We start from the raw sequence: 19,685 nt of genomic DNA on the forward strand, positions 1-19,685 counted from the left end.
TTTAATATTACTTTAGTCTTCTAAAACAAAGACAAGAATGATATACCATTTATCTAGGATGGCAGACCTTACCCATGAGACAGTTCATTTTTTTCTTCATTTCCCTGCACATTCTGGCTCAGAGAAGTGAGCAAATTGGATGAACCATAAAAAGAAATTATTATGTTGCAAAGTCTATCAGAGTTCATGTAATTGAAGTCAAATAAAAACTGCAAGTCTGTATTTTTATCTTGATTTTCAACGCTTGACTTTGCAAACTGAATAATTTTAACAAATTGCATTGGAAAACTCGCTTTATTATCACATTTTATCTTCCCATGTTTGTAAGAAAGAATAGGGTTGGAGTGTTTTCTCGTGGTGCAAAACCTCCCAACCATCTCCCGTAGTAATGTGGTTTCTTCTATGAGCACAAAGCTGGTGTTAAACGTGTACTTAGCTTTCTATCCTGGTGGGGAATGAAAGGGTAACAGGAAACAGCACTGTAGAGAAAACTTCCAGGTGTTAAATCCTCCAAGATGTGTATTTTTCATATATGGAATAAATTCTGTCCTGGCCTAACAATCTGTAGTTACCAGCACGCTATTTTTTGAAAATGAGGGTCTCATTCAGCAGTAAACTACCATTACTTGGCCACACTTTGTCAGTGTGGTATATTCTAATCCCCATTTTCATCATAATGGGATTTCCTTTGAGATATTCTCATGCTATTAAAAGGCCTCATTCACATCCTGAGTGCTTGTTGATGGAAAAGGTAGAACTTTCAGACACCATGCCCTTCACACTGAGGCCTCATGATCATTTAAAGAATTTTGTTTATTCTGTCTGTAGTCAAGGTCCAACTCTTCAAATTTAGATTTTACATACATAAAAATCAACTTGTTTTTTTTTTTCCCAGCTCTATGCCAGTGCACATTGTAGTAACTGTGTTCAGATTTTGTGAGTTCAATCCTGGTTTTATCATGTAGGCTGGGAAGAATTCATCAACAATGAATTCCATCATGCTCTGTGAGACTGTAAGGAACTCTGTGATACACACTCAATATCCTTCTGCGCCTCTGAAAACAAAGAGAACCATTTTCCTTTCCTTCTTTCATGTCTGCCATAAAACACAGACCAGTTTTAATATCCATCCACTCTCTCAGTATTGCATTGCAGTTATGCCTGTGTTTTTCAAACAAAAGGACCTGTTTTCTTCTCCTCCCTCTTGTGCATATGTTCACACGCTGCAGTCACATGCTGCTAACCATGTGTGTAGGGACACATGTTGTGTCACATTTCTCCTCTTTTAAAATTCCTGTGATTAAAAGAATGAATAAGACTCCTTTTTTGATACACCTTGATTTTTATTCTCACGTATTTAAACCAAATAATCAGATGTTTGAGTACTCTTATCAGAAATGGGTCTGTTTAATGTCACTTGTTACTTGCTAATGCAAAGTGCAATATACACAAAGGCAAGGGAGCAACAACTGTGGTGAGGATAAAGCTTGCAAACACAACAGATTGGCAGCATTTCACAGTTTATACTAAAGCCAGTTTCTTGAGAAAGGTAATTATAAAAAGAAATATTTAATTCTGATTATTCATTTCATTTTAATTGGTGCTTTCCAAAAGAATCAGATATGTTTCCACATGTTTGTTGAAGAAAAGCGCTGGGCTAATTGGCTTTTTGCTTATTTTCTTTAAAGATACAATTTATAATTTATCATACTTTTGATTAGCATATTTCTATTATGTGAATTCTTTTAAAGGCTAGAGTACTTTCCAAGTGTGACAATAAGCAGTAAAGTCCTTTTAGTATTGGTAGGAAGAATATACCTGCTGTACCTCAAAATCATTTTGTTAAATATTCTTATTTTACATATATTTTTCAGTCTTACCTCAAGGAAAATTTTGTCTCTTCAGTTTGAGCTGAAAGGCATAGCTTGAAGATACATCTGTGCTGATCCAAGGGCCAGTTGCCACTGAAAGTGGCAAAATTCTTCTGCTGTTCCTTCTTCACTTGCTTCATTTATGAGCTCTTGCAGCCTTTGCATCAGCACCACCTTTTGTGTGACCACACAGTGAAACAGTTCATGAAAGTATAGGGGCAAAAATCTAATTCTGCAAAAAAAATTGATAATTTTCTGGTAATTTAGTTCCACTAAACAGATTTGTCAGTGTCACCACAGAGAGGGTGGATGAAGAACTTGTCCAGGGCAAGGGGAAGAGATGAGAGAGGAATTGGGATGCCCATTGGGAAGTCACTTAGCCATTAGACCACGTTACTTCTTCATCAAATTGGATACTGAGCTAGGCTGTGTAAAGTTCATAAAATTAAGCACAGGATAAGCAAAGCTGGTTTAAGATAATGAATATCACTAATGTATGTTTAAAGGTTAAGATATATAAAGGAGGAACAGTCAGTCATATCAAAGATGTCAAGCCAGTCAAATGGAAATAAATGTTACTGAATAAAATTTGCATTTATTGATTTTTTGCAACAGATACTGATATTATCTAATATTAAAATTATATTTCAGCAGTACAGTTGGCCTTTCCTTTGGCTCACAGAATTACTCTGCTCTGCTTTATCACCTTATTGTTACCTTAATGTTGATTGGTGGGGGAGATGTTTTCCATTGATATTTCAGGCAAGTCCAGGGCCAATTGTGTTAGACACCTTACAGAAATATCATTAACAAGATCCTGCCAGCAAAAAACCCAAGTCAATCAAGGAACCAGTCTGCATCAATCAGTTCTATGTAAAATATTAGACTCTGTGTATGTCCAAAAGCCAGTGTTGTATTTATAGGTTTATTTATTTATAGGTTGTATTTAGGTTTATTTAATTCTGACCTGGACTGAGGCAATTTATTTGAAGGTTTATTACAAACTTGTTTTCTCCTAAACTAAAAAGAAAAAATGAAACAACAAACCTTCCTATTTAAAGAAAAAAACTACTTACAAAGTTTCTAATTTCTTGTAGATGTTGTGAAAGAAGCAACTCTTGAAATACACCAGCTGTGTTTCAATTTCAACATGGGTAGAAGACATGGAGGGCAGCAAGGAGAAGACAAGAAAAGGTGGATTTATTGAAAATTTTTATGATTTGATTTCAGGTATTTCTGAATTGATTGTATAGATAATTTTACATATAATCAGATTAATCTTAATACACAAACAGTGTAATTTCTCTGCTTAGAGCTTCAAGATTTCCTGTTCAGTTTCTAATTTTGTTGCTCCAGAAAAGAGAAATATGCAAAGCATGGAAAGATTCCAAACAAGACTGTCTGAATCCCACCATGTTATCAAAAACTGTAGAGAAAACCAAAGATTAGTTCATTTTTTAAAATCCATATTTGATTGTCAATCTTAACAATTTACAAAAAGTTTGTGCTTTCATTTTGTGGCAAAGAACAGAAGTCTAATAAGTGCTCAGGAAAAATGCCATATGGCACGTGCATCGTCACAAAAAAGCAATGAGCTCTAAACTTTGCAAATGTCTTTGTGCCACACTGGTGCACAGCCTTACATTAGCAAAAAAAAAGTGTGAGTCAAGTCATGGGAACTTTTCACTCATGTCTTTTGTCAAAGAACTTCAGTTTGCTGCTGTGTGATAAATTGTAAAAATATAGTTGAGTAAATATTTTGTTAGCGTCAGTCTCAGAATAAGTATAACATTAAGAGACGTATAACATTTAATATAATTTTATATTTCTGTGTTTGATGTAACTTCAGTTTCATTCAGGTAAAGGGAAAAATAACTCAAAACCCTGCAGATATGCTGATTTTCGACATCCATCTTTATTTATAATTTTAGCTGTGAAAAGTGCAAATCCTTCATTCCAGATCCTTCTGCAGCTGTCTTAGTGGTCCTGGAATCTAAAACAACTTTGTCTTCTCACGTTTCTTCATCTCAGGATATCAGTTCTTCCTTTTTGGTGAAACAGCAAACTGTGCAGGGGCAGGGATGGGGCCGTGCCAGGAGAGATCCCTGTGCAGGGGCAGGGATGGGGCTGTGCCAGGACAGATCCCAGGGCACAGGGGCAGGGATGAGGCTGTGCCAGGACAGATCCCAGGGCACAGGGGCAGGGATGAGGCTGTGCCAGGACAGATCCCTGTGCAGGAGCAGGGATGGGGCTGTGCCAGGACAGATCCAGGATGCAGGAGCAGGGATGGGGCTGTGCCAGGACAGATCCCAGGGTGCAGGAGCAGGGATGGGGCTGTGCCAGGACAGATCCAGGATGCAGGAGCAGGGATGGGGCTGTGCCAGGACAGATCCCAGGATGCAGGAGCAGGGATGGGGCTGTGCCAGGACAGATCCAGGATGCAGGAGCAGGGATGGGGCTGTACCAAGACAGATCCCAGGATGCAGGAGCAGGGATGAGGCTGTGCCAGGAGAGATCCCAGGATGCAGGAGCAGGGATGGGGCTGTGCCAGGACAGATCCCAGGATGCAGGAGCAGGGATGGGGCTGTGCCAGGAGAGATCCCAGGATGCAGGAGCAGGGATGGGGCAGTGCCAGGACAGATCCCAGGATGCAGGAGCAGGGATGGGGCTGTGCCAGGAGAGATCCCTGTGCAGGGGCAGGGATGGGGCTGTGCCAGGACAGATCCAGGATGCAGGAGCAGGGATGAGGCTGTGCCAGGAGAGATCCCTGTGCAGGGGCAGGGATGGGGCTGTGCCAGGACAGATCCCAGGGTGCAGGAGCAGGGATGGGGCTGTGCCAGGACAGATCCCTGTGCAGGGGCAGGGGTGGGGCTGTGCCAGGACAGATCCTGGGATACAGGAGCAGGGATGGGGTATCTCCTGCAGACACCTCAGGGAAGCATAGTTGGCCCCAAGCCCAGTAGCCAAGTCCTGGGAGTGGGATGAACTCTTCCACATCCCACATCCCTGGGGTTGCTACCCTTGTTTCCCTGCCTCACAGAGGAGCAGATGGCAGCCTTGCACTTTAACTGTGCAAGTGGCACTCCAAACTTTCACAGCTATTTTTTTGCCTCGTTACCTTTGCAGACAGTAAAACTGTGCTATGATACCTCAACTTTTGGTTGCTTTGGAGCATTATTTTGGCCAAGGACAGGTATGTTCTCAATTTTTTCCCCTAATGTCTTTTCCATAGTGTTGCAGCTTTGTTCCTCGAGCAAAGAGTAGCTTTTGCCTGTTCCAGGCACTGAAAGAAGATCCATTTGGTGCTTGGGGGGAGACAGAAGAGGTTCATTGTGTGCTGTAGAGTTTCTTGGTTAATTGAGAAGAGATAGCAAACGATCTCAGATTATTGCCATAACCAAGAACTGCTCAAACATTTTTCTTCTGTGCTAAGCTCTGCTTGCCTCCCCCAGCAGTCTGGTCTCTTTTAAGTGTTCTGGAGAAAAACTTTCATAGCCAGAGATCTGTGGGATGCCAGGGCTTCAGTGGAGAAGTGCCAGAGAAAGGAGGAACAGTTTCTTTCTATTCATCATCTCAGAGATGCAGGAGAAAATTTTCATTCAAAACTTTGGCAAAATTCCCAATCAATGTAGTGGGACATGAGTTTCACAGACAGCCTGTACTTATTAGGTTATTACTCAGTGTGCACTCATTTAGAATGGATTGGAGTTTCATGATAGCCTGTAATTGGAGGAGTATTAGAAGAAAAATGCAAGTTTTTTTTTTAATTTTTATTTTTTTTAATTTTTTGATTTTTTTTTTAAATAAAAGGAAAATAATCATCTCTTCTTTCCTACTGCTGTATGAGTTGAGATCAGTTTAATTTGTTGAGGAAGGCCCTTCTCAAAATGATGCAGATTATGTGTGTAAACTGTCCTTTGTTTGGGGAGTTATTATTAGGCAGTTTCCCAAATATTAAATTTTATAAACTATTCAGCTTTGGATTTTAATCATGTAAATAGTGTATTTTGTAGGTTTCTCCTTATAATAAAATGAAATTATACTAAAACATAATAAATTGTCATAATTACAATAAAATGAAACTTAGAATGTTCACAAGTCTTATGATGATATTAATGCAGGCCTGCAGCAGAAAATGTTTCAGGACCATAATATATGAAACATCCTGTGCTCATCTATCAATATGAAGATATATTAATGTGGTTATCTAGAGCACACATGCATGGAGTGCAACAATATTGCAAATGCAACTGGAGAAAAATTAAAATGTAAACAAGTTATGGATAAATAGAAGGTTTTCTTAATCCCTCCATCTTAATTAAGGTCTGATATTGCCATTATTTTAATTTTTAATATCTTTGATAGATAAACAAAATGCCTTTGCTGTTCAGACAGTGCTTACAAGAATAAAAATAAAGGTAGATTGAAATAGGAGAACATTGGAATAAATCACTGTATCTTTTGAGCAGATAATGAAATAAAATAAAGAACACATGCTTGTCAAATATGCAGTACAAATAAATAATTTAGGTGAAAATAGATGACTAGAAATAACAAAGACCAAATAAGGAAGGGCTAAAGGGTGGTTGTTACATCTGATGTAACTTCATTGTATATCATAATTCCTATCCATAAAAAATTCCATGGATTCTGTATGAGAGAAAGAGACAATTTGACAGGCAACACTGGTAGTAAGCGACAGCAAGCACAAATCCTTGGCAACTGTCATTATCCTGCTGTTGGATTCACATCCCAAACTGTGGGATAACTTTGACCTGTATCACTGTTACTGAACCACCATCTGTTAAAGTAACTGTATTTTTAACTTGGCAAAGAAGAGTATTAGTCAGGTGCAGATTTATGCCTTAGGAAATTGTTTGGGCCATTTGTTTGTTTATTGTTGTTGTACTGTTGCTCTCTCTTTAAAAAGAAACATGGAGATCTGCTTTAGTTAGACAACAATGAATAATGAGAAAATTGCACAAGAGGAGCGGAATAGAAAGTTTGAATTTCTGAATGTAGGACTAACTGAAAGTAGAATTTTCTTCTGTAATAATTACAAAAATACCTCAATGTTTTGGCCATGAATAAACCAAAGTTTAATTGCTTTTAATATTCTGATACTGAGGAGTTACTTGAATATGAAAGGACAATGAGGGCTTGATCTCATCCAATTTCTTTCTTGCTTCATCTTGATCTTTAATTCTGCTCTTGGCACAGTTACACTTGTGCTGATTTGGATCTTCCAAAGGCTGGATAAAATTGGATTTCTTGATCTTCATATGGGTGAATATTACATCTGGACTTTTGGCCTATGGTATAAAGTAATTTTGTGTCATTAATAGTAGCCCCAAATTGAAAGCTGGAGGCTTTTGTTCTCATTATTTTTAATGTTTTTATGCAAGTAAAGCCTTTATTTCGAGCTTATGAGATAATTCAATGTTCATTTTGTATGAGGAAGGCTTGCATAGCTGAAATACCTGCTGTATTTCACTGTAATCCTGTCCTACAGCACTTGTGCATTGCCCTTCTGATCCCAGCTTGTGCAAAGGTTAATTGAGCCAAAATCTGAAATAATGTTTGCAGAAATAAGAATCAGGATGGAAATGCTAACACAGTTTCATAAGGCACTTTGCAGCTTTAATTAAGATGCTGTGGGCTTTTCTGAACTCTGTACAATCAATTAATACTAATTTAAAGTAGTTGAATGACCAGAATGAAAAGATAAAATTTTAACTCCATTTATCATATTTTTGTCTTGCAAAATGTTCCCCTCCCTTTGTGAAAAAACCTGTTAAAATATTGAAGGGAAACAAAGATCTAAACAATTTCTATTTGCCCACAGCAATGGTATCAAGAAGGTCAAGACTTCAACATTGTTCTCCACATCAAACAAAACCAGTTCAGAGCTGTGATGGAGCATCAGATGTATAGACAGCTACAAATCAAGCAGCACAGACAATTTCTCTCTTCTATCACCACCCGAGAGAAACAGAGCTGAAAGTGTTCCCACAGGTCAACCAAGGTAATCAAAGCTCTCCTCTCTTGCTTTTAATCAAGGGTGCTGCAGTTCAGTCACCTTGTAATGATGATTCAGTTGATATTCTAATTTTTATTAAGATTTCTTGACCTAGAAATTTGTCTGAGTATTGAGCTTTTAGTACCTCATTGATTCCAAGCAAACATTCCTGGAAGACAAAATTACAGTGAATCAGGCATCCCAGTCCACTTTACAAATTTTTAAGGCTTAACAATAGATGGGTAATAGCCAACAAGCTGACATCTCTGTAAGAAGAATGTGATTCTCCATAATTAATCCAAAATGAATGGATTTTGTCTGTCAGGGAAATCCAAGAGAGCAATTGGATTTTGCAATGTACCATAAAGGTGATTAAAGAAAAAAGTGCACTGTAACGTGCTGAACTTAGACGTCCTCATCAAAAGCTTTTTGTTGTTAATGCCTTCTGTTTTGAGAGAGGAAATTGTAAACTGAGACAAAGCTTGATGATTGCAGTTATCATGGTATCCCTTGATTTGTGACCTCAAATAAAATTCAAAGAGCTCTCATTTTTTATTTAGGAGCTGTTTTTTGAAAGGACTTTTTCAAAAACCTGTAATTGCTGATTTTGTTTGATAAGACATGTATATTAATATAACGGTCCCCTGGTGTATGAAAGTCATTTATAGTTACTTTTCAAGGGGTCACATTCTGGCTTTCTTATTTTATGATTTAGTACTCAGCACTGAAGTAGCTACATTGATTTAATAGCATGACTTTCTTCAGAAATTCTAAAAAAACCACAGAAAAAACCCTGGGATTCTTATGTGGTGATTTTGCAATTCAAGAAATGTGGAAACTTGATTATGTGTACATTATTGTGGTTTAAGTGATGTATCAGTTCAGTGCTAATTTAAATGAATGGGAAAACTTCCAAAAAAATTTTTAAGGGAGAGGAATTCACATCTCAGGCCTCAAACAAGTTTTGAGCTCTGCATGGGAACCTCTTGTTGAAGAGCAGGAGAGAGGCCACATGCCACAAATGTTCTTGCTGAAGTGTGACATTTTTTAAATCTGCTTTCCTTTCCTTTAATTTTTTAAAGTAGTCTTAATATTATTATGTTCACTATATATGAATATAATGTTTATATGTTTATATTCAATAAAATATTCACTACTTTATTTTGCTGTTAGTCACAAAATATAAGCATTTTAAAGTAGTATCATGATGGTTTTTAAACTGATTATTAGTTTATTTAATTTTATTCTGGCAGCTGTGTTGAATATGCTTTTCTGTCTGGGAAACAGAAACAATTAACAATAAGCCTCACTCTGCAGTCACTGTATAGGCATAATTGCTGTCAATTTGATTGAAATTTTGCCTGAGAAAAGACTGTCACCAGTTCTTACTTTTCAAACTAGAAGCAATAACCTACATATTATGCACAAAGTTCTCTTTCATTAGGAGTTTTCTCAGAATCTATTTTTTTCCTATATTTATTTGAGCTGATAAATTTTGAAAAATAAGGTGATTTATTTTTATGTGATGTTCTTAAGACATTTTATAAAAAGGCTTCACAGCAACAACTTTCCAGAATTTTAGAAGTTCTGAATAAACACAGTTTGGGATAGGTTAAGTGAATTTTGTTTAGAAGAGCTCCATTTCTCTGTGTTTTCTGTATTAGGTGCTGTGAAATACTTCTTACACTGTGAAGAATTTTAATGACCGTGTTCTCAGATTGTCTTCTTACACAACTATTATAAAAATTCTTTAAAAAAAAAGTTAAGAAAATAATATTGGATTGTTTCTTTCATATGCTGAACTGGATTTTCTTTTTTAACAGAATTAAATGTGCTCTCTGTTTCAAAACTCATGTCATAACCACAGGGCATTTGAAGTATCCAAAGTTATTAACAGCAGCCAAATGTAATCAAAGTCATAGCTTAGAAAAATGGCACAAGAAAGATTTCTTTGCTAAAGTTTCTGTGTCCTTAATTAAGCCAGTAACCTTTAATACAAATTTTCTTGCATGTATAAAGTTTCTCTGTAGCTCTTGCTTCAAACCCTAATGTAAATCCTTTTTTTCTTTAAATTAAGCTTATATGAAAATTTTCATCCTTTGTACTCTATTTGTAAAATGCACGACTTGTTAAAAATACTTATAAATGCTAAATGAAATAAGTTACAGAATTAAGTACAGTATTATTTAACATTAAAAGAAAAGGACACAATACTTTAAAACCAAGTTTTTGAGGTCATGTGTGTTTCTCATCCCATGATTTCTAGAAATCATCAATACAAATCTGAATTACGTGCGGTTCGATCGGTAAATTAATTAAGAGAGGATTTTTTAATTTCCAGTTTTATTTGTCCTGATCCTGTATTAGTGACAAAATAACTCTGTTTTCAAGCAGCATTCCTTCCCCCTTGCATCCATTTAGCTGCTGGAGGAGTGCTCTGAGAAGCTGACTCTGAACATGGCTGCACAATGAGAGTTCTTGGCAGGCGGCACCGAGGCACCAGAACCAGGCACAGACCCCACGTTGCAACTGGAGAAACATTTCTGTGGCCACCCAAAAAAAACCCCAGAAGGTAAAACCCCAAAACCAGAACTGAGAACCCCCAGCAAATGGCTAAAGGGGTGCAATTAAAAATTATTTTTATCCTGTCTTTTTTGCATGGTTTAACAAAACTAATGTTTACTCATTTACAGCTCAGTAAGAGGATAATGTGCTTAATGAAAGAAAAATCTACTGACAGCCACATTTATTGCCCTTCATTAGCATTGGTACTTAATTTAATATAGATCTGAATAGACATTAGGGAGCCTGCAGGAGGTTAAATGGTGAAAATGTAAAGAGATTATTGAATTTACTGTTTGGTTACAGTGACATCAAACACACATAATTAATTAGGTTTATTCCTCTAGCAAAAGTATTCCAGAATGTAAGATTGGATTCATTAATGCTGTCATTTAACATTTTTTTGAAGTTTAATACAGCAATATGGACTATTTTCTTTCTTACACTTTCTAAATTTTAGATTCTTCAGTGAGACCATCACTAAAATTTTTCTTTCCTCCTTCTTATTCTTTTACCAGAGTGGTAATTATGTTTTAGTTTTTAAAAGGGGTGCAAAATGTTTCTGAATCCTGTACAGTTTAGATATTCATGTAAATGTTTGCACTGTCATTTTAAGATCATGGGGTACCTTGTGAGATTGCTGCTGCAAATTCGTGGCAGCATTTTAAAACTGTAGCTTAAAGCAGAGTTCATATCAAACTGAAGATACCACTTGGGTATTCTATCAAACTACTAATTCAGCCAACATTTGTGATAAAGAACTTTTTTGTTAATACAACCTTAAATATTCTAAAAAGCAAAATGATTATTAAGATGGTGTATATGGAGGTAGGAACCTACAGTTCCAGTGTACAGTTACAATGAGAAATGTAAATAAGATCAATTGTTTAATATAATGTGAAATGTTCAATTTTTTATAATCTTGTAGCAAATTGTGTGGTAGGTTTTTTAGAAAGTTAGGGATTGCAAAGAAAAACATGAGGAAATCATTCACATAGTTTGCATATTATTTTGTATATATATGGTATGTATTTTAAATACAGATTTCTTTGCATTTGGGGGCTTTTTTTTTTTCCTCATATATGTTCTTTAGAAACAAGTCTTTGGTTTTATTTTTCTACATGGCTTTTCAATAGCAGTTCTTATCTTGGGAAATATTAGGGGACATATTTTAGTGTTAAGTCATTAATTCAAAATTTCAAAATATTCAAGTGATGTTTCACTAATTCTTTTAGAGATTAATAATACTACAAATACATGTTAAGACAATGTCTTTATCATACTCATTACTGACTATTTCACAAAAAAAAATCACTATTATATACCTCTTTCTCTAAACAGAAACATCTAATACTAATTATGATGTGAGTCAAGTAATTAAAGGCTTGTCTATGCATTCATGGAGGGATTTACGAAGGAAACTTGTTAGTAAGCCTGTGCCTTACATAATCAATTTAATACATTTTAATCTCTTTTTAATAACAAAAATTATTCTGAGTACAATTCAGGTGGTGGAATCACCAGAATGGCTGTAATTAATGATCTGTATATTCAGAGAAAGGCACAGATCACTGTTTTTATTCTTGCAAAAGTGTGTGATAAATCTGCTATTTCTGCTCTATGAATCATTTACACAATCCTATTATTGCAGGATTTTTTTAGGAATACCACTGTTTTTCACAAAATCTTCACTGGCACACATATTCCAGTTCCTCCATGCTTATGGCTTGAGTGTTTTGATAGATTTTCAAAGTCATTATGTGAGTCTTTTTTTTTTTTTTTCCTCTCATTTTCCTCCTGCAAGCCAAGTTCAAAACAAAAACTTCTGTGCTTTGTCTGCATATCTTTGGCTGTGTTTCACCGTGACATGCACTGCTGTTCTTTTAGCACCAAAATGTTGGCACACATTACTGAAAATTTCACACCATCTCTTGCTGGATCAGCAAGCTTAACCTACCAAAATCTGGTGTTGTTGAATGGTTTTTGACTGATAATCAATCTTTTTGCTGCTCGACAGTTGTTGCTGGGACACAGACTAGAGCAGGTGGCAGATGTGCCTTGTCTTTTGAGAAAAGAAAGAGTAGGTGAGCTTGGGCACAGAGTAACATATTGTGTGTCCATTAAAAGGGTAAGTGCAACAGCAAAAAGTCACTGCTAGAAGTAGAAAAGCCACCAAAACCAGAAAACAGACCTTTTAACACCCCTGCTTACAAGTTTAATAGAAGTGGAAAATGACAGTTCATAGTGTCATTGTTTTCAATGTTTCATATTGAAAACATTCACAAATTCTCTGTAAATCATTTCAAATTACCTTTTTTTTACTTAAAAAAAATATTTATACATGTAATGAATGGTAATGTCCACATTTTAAAAAAGCTACAGTTATTGAAGATGAGTTTTAGAGGTCTGTAGGGACAGGCAGTACCTATTTTATATTTTCTTTCTCTAGCCCAAGACTGGGCAGAGAGTGGTGTGAGTGGTCAGTATAAACACACTGATGGCTGCATTTCAGTCCTGAACACACAGGTAACCAGATCAAATACCAGCAGCAAATCTTTTTTACATGGGAATGGAAGATCAGTGATACAGTAAAAGTATCAGTGATACAGTGTAAATATGCAAATATGTACAAGTGATGCCATGGAAATGAGACTGACTTTTTACAGATGTAGTTAAACCCAAATATTTCAAAGGTTAACACTTTTGTAGAAATTTGTATTTCCAGTACAAATCACAAAGTTTGTCAGAACTCTGTCACCTTGCATATACTTTCATTGCTTCAAGTGGCATCAATACCTGGGTGACATCTAATTCCCAGTGGTGCTGTTGTCTTGGTTTTTTGGGATTTATTAATCTTCTCATCTTTCCAAAATACTAAAATTTAACTTGAAGGTTTGAGTAAGTGAAGAAGGACTCAAACATAAGGTGACAAATTGCATGATCTGGGGTAAAAACTGAAAGCCATTGCTGCTTTGAATTAATTCAGTATTTATAATTAATACATGTGACATATCAGTGACAGGTGCCATTCCAACAGGAGTTTAGCAAACAAAAATGTGTCAAGTTTCAAGCATTTAAAACCTGTTTTGGGGAGGAGTATTGTGGAACTAGTGTGGTGCAGAACTGTGCCTTGGTGATGGTCTGTGGTTGTATTTAATTAACTATTCCTTGGAAATTTATGGGAGCACACATACTTCAGTGTTTGTTTGCAGACAAATATATTTAGCAGTTGCTGAATTTCAAAATATAGTGGGTATTTTATTTATTCTTTTATTACCTCGTGTTTCTCCTGCCAGCTTTTATTGTGCCTCCACTCATTACAGTTGAATTTCAGGTGTTTCCAGTGTACTGCTTCATGTTTTCTTCGTTATTTACCGATTTCTTCAAGCGGTATTATCTTATTTCTAGTGAATTTTACTGCAGTGACTTCAGCAAACTTGCTGAGTAAAAGAATCAATTTGTTATCACCCCTTCATAAAAAAATTGTGCATATCAGTCATGCTATTGAGGAAAAAATGGCTTCTTGAACACTTCGTGTTCCATTCAACAATTTTTCAGTTTCTGTGTTTGCCATTTACCATGATCCTGCTTCAGAGTGTGATTACATTTAAAATAGAAACCTTTTCTGCAAGGAGTGTCAGTGAAAAGATGGATTCTAACCATTGACCAGTTAGGAAATGTTTAAATTCCAAGCAGCATTCTAAGTACTCTAGGGCTTTTTCTCACCAGCACATAAAAATTAAAGTTGTCACATTTTATTTTTCAGAAAAAAAAAAAAGAATCTTGTCTTTGAACTTGAAATTAATACATTTTATTACAAATTTTTCTGTAATGACTGTGTTATATGTTATTATTTAAGTACATTTATACTGGGATTTTGCATGAAAAATACCCATAAAATATGCAAAAATATTTAAGTCATCATATATTATGAGCTTATCCTTGTTTTAGGTTGGAGATCTCAAGACCTAAGACAGAGATGTGTTGTAAGATATAGACATTTTCTCTTGCATCATCATATATCAAAATGGAATTGATTATTTCCACAATGGGCTGATCATATCCTTAAAGACAGAATAACACAACCCTGCTCTTTGAGAAGGATGCCAGCAACATCTAGAGTATATTTTAAGAGCTTTTCTCAGAAAACTAATTTTACTCTTTTATTGTAAAAAAAAATTAGATCCAAAATATTATTACAGATTATTGAAGCCTTTTTTTCTTTTGTGAGAATCTTTTTGAAATCTGAGAAATTCCAATTTATGAGCTGTTTTGGAACCCTTCAAAATATATAGGATTTATATATTTTTGTAATATAAAAAAGTATATACAGTATATATTATAATATATAATATTATAATATATACAATATATTATAACAATATACAATATGTAATAATATATAATAAATATATTATATGTTTATATTTATATTATATTATATATTATATATTAATAGAATTATGTGTTTATATATATATATATATATATATATATATATATATATATATATATATATAAATGGAATATATTATATATTATTGGAATTGTTTAAATAACCAGCCAACACTCATTACAATGTGCTGCTAAACAGAAATGACTAAACCCACTATATGGAGCTTCCACTTTTTCAACTGATTGTATAAAATGATAGCATCTACTACATTTCATATATATATACATATATATATTATATTATATTTATATGTATATGTATATGTATATGTATATGTATATTTATATTTATATTTATATTTATATTTATATTTATATTTATATTTATATTTATATTTATATTTATATTTATATTTATATTTATGTTTATGTTTATGTTTATGTTTATGTTTATATTTATAAAATATACTATATTGATACTGAAGTCTGCCTTTAGCCACTCAGTGGCATTGAAATCTTTTGTATTTTTCTCTTCCTTATGCAGGAATCTAGTGGTAATAGATATTCCACTCTAATAAACCCTGTCTTTTCTTCTTTAGATGTTTCCCTTAGCAAACTCTGGAACTTCTTTTGGCATAAGAATCAAAGGTACAGGTATCACAGTGAATTGTGGAATTGCAGAATCTGCTGGGTTGGAAGGGACCCATCAGGATCCCTGAGTCCTGCTCCTGTCCTGCACATCCCCAAGGGTCACACCATGTCCCTGGGAGCGTTGTCCAAACCCTTCTTGATCTCTGGCAGGCTCAGCAGTGCTCCCTCAAGAGTTCCACAGCCAGTTTTGATAAAGATTTTCTTCCATTGTTGATGGCACAATGACCACAGCAATTGTGTGTTGTCAAATTTTAACTTTCTTTCCAGGTCTTTGCCTTTTCTGTCCTGTCCATTAACACTGGCAGTTTGTTAATGAAATATGAGAGACATTTGTGATGCGGTTTAGCTCAGTGCTTTTACTGGGATAAAGACATTTCCCACCACAAAAGTTTGATTTCTGGGAGTAAGCAATAGGCTTTAGGAGGGAAATGTGAAAACTTAACTAGATGTAAACTAAAAGTCAAGAATAATAGTGAGTTTGCACACACATAAACACATAAGGCAAGTTGGTCAGGGTGGAAAACATCACCAGAGGAAATATTTTTTCAGTAATACCTTGGGAAATTTTTGCGATTGAAAAGCCGTAATTCAAAAATTACATAAGATTAATTTTTACAAGTGGAATTGTTTAAATAACCAACCAACACTTATTACAATGTGCTGCTAAACAGAAATGACTAAACCCTCTCTATGGAGCTTCCACTTTTTCAACTGCTTGTATAAAATGATAGCATCTACTACATTCCATATATATATTTACAAAATGTCTTATTTCTTATCCTTTTATCCCTTTAAAAATCAGTTTTATATTATTCTTTGGTTTGGAGCAGCAAAGAGTAAGATGTGTTCATTAATTAGATGCCAGTACTTTGTTTTGAGGGAAGGCAGACCCTGATGACCTTCCCATAATCCACCTGAATTTAAAGGGAGACAACTTAAATTCCTTCATTAATTTTGCACTAGGCTCATGCTGTAAGGTGTCTGGATTTGACAGGGATTCTTTCTGTACATTTTCATGCTATCCGCATCTGTAGGAAGATAATCCTGATAAAGAAATCTGCAATAAAATTCTGTATTAATAATAAAAACCGAATAATGCTATTTTTTTAAACTGGAAATATACTTTCCAAATAGGGCTTAAAACTCTATGTTGAGTAAAAGAACATGGAAACAATAAGGTACAGCCAAACCAATTTAAATTAAATGTTATAAGTACAGCTTTATTTACCTAGGGCTTGGACTTGTGCTAACACCTCCCTAACAGCATCCCGGAAGAGAAATCCAGGGTAAATTTTGCTACAGCCTGATGAATACAAAGAACCAGTGGTTATAGGAATGTTTCCTCCTACCTTTCACATGGGATAAGATGAAGATCTTGGCCTGTAGAACATTTGTCTAATCCCTTTGTTTGCACTCAGCCAGAGTGTTTAAATTAATCTTCAATAAATGCCAAACACTGAGATTTGTATCCCCTCTAATCTGTAGATTTCAGTAAGAATCTGTTTAAAATAAGTTATGACTACTACTCTGATCTAAAAACTCCCTCAACCAAAACTTACTGCCAGCTGTGCCAAATGGAGAAATTCATTCAAATCCTGAACCAATCCCAACCATTATCATTCTAGATCCAGTGCTCTAGAATTAGATAAATTCAAGGGAGAAATGGAGAGGAATGAGGAAGATAAATGTAAAGAATTGGTGAGCAAGAGGCAATCTGCCTCTTCTCTCTGCCAAATGAAAGAGAAATTGCTTGCATTGTAAACCATCAGCCCAATCAACTGAAGTTGGGGTTGGAAGCTGAAAAGCCTGGGAGTTTTAACATTTCACCCAGTCTCTATAAGTTCCTATCATTCTGCATTTTTGCTGCAGTGTCCTCAGGGCTTGTCTTGTTTATTCTCTTTGACATTTACACCTGTTTAATCCCCAATGTTTACTTGAGTGCAAATAAGGTAAGGATTCATATGAAATTGCATGTACAAATGTTAATTACGTCTTTTTAACTCTTCCAAAACCACATTTTTTATTTCTTCTAGCCATTTTCTTTGCTTCTTGAGTGCTCAAAATCATGGGAAATTTTGCACAGTTTTTAGTATTGATTGCCTGTTCAGTTAGACATATTAGCAGTTTTAATTGGTAGTCATTTGCATATTTTCAATAATTTCCCAAAGCAACTTCACTTTTTGGAAAGGAATTTTAGCATGGTTTTTGTAAATGTAAATTACAAATGGAAGTTTTGTAAATATAAATGTAGATTCTACATTTCAGATTCCTATCACACATAAAAAAAATTAAAAGCATTGATCATTCATCGATGAACCTAAACTTTTATTTGTGTTTTGTCAACAGAATTTAGAAGTACTTAAACAATATGGGGGCCTTCTTTATTTTAAGTGGACTCTGCTGCTATGACCTGTTTTCCTTAAGAGTTCATAGAAAAGGTCAGGGTGAGGGGATGAAGCTCATTGATTGGCAGAGAAGATGGGATGTTTGTAATTTTAATCAAATTTAGTATTAAGACATACTTCAAATAATATGTCAGCCTAGTGCTAGTGAGTTTAAAATCTAATGACAACTGCTGTCATTATTAGTTAAATATAGCCAGTGTGCCTGTGGCAATAAATGATGGCACTTCAGAACATGCAGAAACAAAAACTCTCAAGTATTTAAAGAAAAGGGAGTGACTGTAAACTTAGTTAAACACAGGAATGTGACCTGGGCATAATATGTTTCCCAAATAGAGAGGCATCTGGAATTTGAACAGAGAGCATAACTGAAAGGAACATTATCTCTTCTTAATACTAGAGTTTAAATTTTAGGAAACCTGATCCTTCCAATTTCATAGAGATATATCAGGGAGTTTCATATTTATTATAAAAACACTTACTTTTATTGCTATGTAAGATATATTTCAGATTCATGTCTCTGTTACTGTTCTGTACTCTTTAAAATGTGTTGCTCAGTTTTTCAAATTCCTAAAAAGTGGGAACTGAGAAAATTATGCCCTCTCTTTCATAGATGAAAATGTATTTTTCCAGACAGTAAGTTTTGGTTTCATGGAGCTTTGAAATTTGCTTGTGGCAGTGTTTGGTGTTTATTTCTGTGAAGGTGAGGAAAGAGAAAGAAGTTAAAGCAAGATGAGTACATAAGCATAATGTAATATATACAATATCAATGTATTTGCAATGCCATATGCTACTCCTTTTAAACTTATTGGTTTATTGCTTTTTATTGTTGAAGAAAGTTTCTTAAATGTCTGTAAATCTTGTTAAAGCAACAACAGCATAAAGGAATTGTTAATGAAAGGGTAGAGGTGTCAGGAGAATAAGAAAACCAAACTTTGAAATCAGTTCAGTGTGACAGGAGATGCAAACCTGGGCTCAGGTCATGATCAGCGTATTCCTCAGACATGATCAGTGTATTCCTCAGACAGGGACTTGGGGAAAGCCATATGAGGAGGATTTTAGGGTTCTGAGAATTTATATTGTTATTCTACAAGTGCCCCTCTTCATTCCTAACAGTGACCCTCTAAGTCATCCTGTCAGTAAGAACTCTTTTGCTGGAGGAAATTTATTTTTTAGCATGTGAATTTGAGCTATCTTGATCTGATCAGAGCTCTACAGCTGCTTTAAGCAGCAGTAACAGTGTTACTGTGTATTTAGGTAGGGGTTGCTTCCATTTGGGTTATTCTGTTTACCCACACGTGTGTGTAGTGTCAGTTTGCTGAGTTAATCTTCACTTTCTGTACCAAATTATTGACTAGCATTGCTGATCTTACTTGAATAACTTCAGCATTTATCACTGGTATATAATACCAAGAATATAATTTAATTTTTGAAAATTGTGGCAAATTGTGGCATAAACATTTCTGAAAAATAAGTGGATAAAAATTGGGCTAAGATTTGTGAATTTGCAGTATCAAGCACTCCGTGTTAACACAGTGGTTATCAAATTAAGGTACTTTAGAGTTGGTAGTAGCTTGTACAGCTGTCTGTTACACAGAGGCAGATTACTGAGGATCACAGAATAATTTGCCTTGGAAAGGACCTCTGCAGGTCACCTCATCAAATCTCAGATAGGGATAACTTCAGAGGCAAGTCTGACCATGAATAAAATCCACTTGTGTTGAAGTAATGGTGGTAGGTCCTTGTAGATGATCTGAGTAACCAATTCAAGAAGGATGTACATGC

At 35.1% G+C, this 19,685-nt stretch overlaps 1 protein-coding gene across 10 annotated transcripts in view; it reads left to right on the plus strand.

Moving 5' to 3' along the window:
- Positions 1-19,685, plus strand: part of DCDC1 (doublecortin domain containing 1) — a 75,087-nt gene that overhangs the window by 4,223 nt on the left and 51,179 nt on the right. For 8 of the 10 annotated variants that reach the window (XR_015288688.1, XR_015288689.1, XR_015288690.1 and 5 more), the window contains exons 2-4: positions 2,969-3,065; positions 7,717-7,896; positions 10,312-10,462. The gene's annotated coding sequence lies outside the window, so the exon portion shown is untranslated. Of the gene's footprint in view, positions 1-2,968; positions 3,102-7,716; positions 7,897-10,311; positions 10,463-19,685 lie in introns of all 10 variants that reach the window. The other 2 variants (XR_015288694.1, XM_086895672.1) reach the window with 1 other exon arrangement.

Source organism: Cyanistes caeruleus, chromosome 6, assembly GCF_971803275.1.
Source record: "Cyanistes caeruleus chromosome 6, bCyaCae1.hap1.1, whole genome shotgun sequence".
NCBI classification, from domain to species: Eukaryota; Metazoa; Chordata; class Aves; order Passeriformes; family Paridae; genus Cyanistes; species Cyanistes caeruleus.